Source organism: Montipora foliosa, chromosome 14, assembly GCF_036669935.1.
Source record: "Montipora foliosa isolate CH-2021 chromosome 14, ASM3666993v2, whole genome shotgun sequence".
Classification (NCBI taxonomy): Eukaryota; Metazoa; Cnidaria; class Anthozoa; order Scleractinia; family Acroporidae; genus Montipora; species Montipora foliosa.
In genome coordinates, this window is record NC_090882.1 from 2,855,635 (window position 1) to 2,858,134 (window position 2,500).

Here is a 2,500-nt window from a genome sequence, read left to right on the forward strand (position 1 = left end):
GTGGCTAAATTTATCTAAAGAAGAATGAAAATGCTCCGAGTCTCCAGTGCAACAAAAGCAAAAATTGTTTACAAGAGGTGAACTCTTGATTCTAAAGGACAAATCGTCCAATATTGTACGACGCTTATTCAGTTTACGTTTGTTATGCAAAATACACCAGGAACGTAAACAAGACATCGTTTCTACTCATGATAACAACCCAATTTTCGCAGCAAACACAACGTTCGCATTATAAAAAAAGGATGGTGGCACGGGCAAATAGAACAACCAAAAGATGACCTTTGCAGTTTAATCAAAGAAAAGAACTCGTCACCGAACCACTAGTGTCATCATCTTGGAGAAAACCGCATACCGCTTGTAAAAAAACATAACCATTGACAGAACAATTGCCAGAATGTCACAAATGAGTGGACAAGTCACAGCTAAATCAAATACAGAGCAGGAGAATAGTCAATAATTTGAAAAAGTGGATGAGCCAGACATTGAAGGAGAGCGGTGTCTGACACTTGCAAACTGCAGACCGCGGACTGCAGACCAATCCTAAATCACAGTTATTGAAAGCTAACCGCTCAGCACTATTTAAAATGGGTGCTTAGACTTAAATATTGTTTATCAGCGTTATTCGTAGGCAGCCAGCAGTCTGCCTTCTGCAGTTATCATACACTAGATCAAAGGGAAGAAGAAGAAGTTCGAACTTCAGGATGTGCCGGTGAAAGTTATTTAAGTGGAAAAGGAAACGCCCCTTCATCCAAATGTGCTGGCTTGCTCCAATTGTAGAACTTGATGAGGACTGTGCCAAAATAATCACAAAGTTTGGATACATCACTATAAGCAGACTCAGCAAAATTAAAAAAAAAAACTGAACATTTCATTTGATAATTAAAAAGAAATAACACTTACAAGAGTCTACAAAATGGCATCTGCATGATCAATAGGTTATGAAACCCTTTTTCCTGGCTTTTCAAAGTTTTATTTTACTTGCTTTTGATATTACGAATTCGAAGTAAGCAAAAGATAGAGCAAATAACTAAGCAAATTAAAAATCAACAATAGATCATGTATGTTTCAGTCCTTTTATTCCTCCGACGATAGTCAATATTGTTGCCCCCTGAGCCTCCTAAGGAAATTCATCGGTGAACAATGTCTTTCTAAAAAGCTCTGAGAAAGAAAAGTAGAATCGGCTATCATGCACAGTATGCCTAAGCCCAACCTTAATGCTAACCATTTAAAGTCAGTGCGTAGAATCAACAACCATTGGGGTTTTACAAAATACGCATGATAACTTTAAGCTACACAAAGTTCATCCACCCACCTCTAGGACCAATCTACTTGCCAAAATATTACACGTACTTGCTAATAATTGATGGGCTTTTGTTGATGTTTCCTACTTTCAATCTCAACCTAGTTTAAAATAAAATCACCTGAAAATTAACCTGAATTTAAATTTAACTGAAACAGATACATCAAAAGGAACAAAAGAACTTCCTGTATTACAGTTCCTGAACTGAAAAGTACGTTTTATCTGCTCCCTGAGGTGGCTTGGCCAATTATAAAGTAGAGCTAATTTGCAAGGTCAATGAACTCATATCTAATTATATTTTACCATGGGGGAAGTCTTTTACTGTGTACCCGCATCCCTGTGTACCCGCATTCCAAGGGTAACATGAAACATGAGCTGAACCAAACTCAAGCCATTTATCCTCCAGAAGTCCCCAAACCCAAGGTGTGGGTAACCATAGCTATTAACGACTCAATTGAAAAGAAGTGAACGATTATAGCTGTATCTTTTTTACGTATGTTTGTAATGTTGGCATGTCATCGAGATACCTCGTACGCATATGCCAGTTCCCGAGCAGTTTGTTTATCATGACAGGAAAGAGCGTTCATCCGAGTTTTGTTCCTTGTGGGACGCCGCCATTGACTTGTTTCCATGACGACAGGGAGGCGCCGACGCGCACAGCTTGTGTTCGGTTGGTAAGGAAGGAGCGAATCCAAAAAAAAAACAAAGTTTGATCGATGTTAAAGGATCTGAGCTCATCTAGTAATAATGAGTAATCTATGATATCAAATCCTTTAGCAAAATCTCCAAAAAATATCCGGACAGAGCAGTTTCCCGAATCAATAGTTTCGTGTAAAGCTTTCATTAATTAAATCAGTGCGTGTACTGTAGAGTACCATGGCGTGCGAATTGACGTGGGTTAATAGTATTAGACTAAATGTCCTAAAAGTCTTTTGTTTGTAAATCCTTCTAGTTCTTTTGCCAAACAACTAGTTAGTGCAATCGGTCTCAAGTCTGATTTATTGTCTTGAGAGGGGCAAACTTTAGGGACTTTTTTCGGCTCCTTAAATCTTGCCCGGCTCTCCATCTTCACTCATGGTCAGACACCAACTGTACCAAAACAATTAATCATACATGTTGTCATGTTACGGAAAATGGCAAAATTGCGTCGCTGCATAAATTATTGTTCTTTCATTTGGGGAGGACAATGGAAAAAAATGT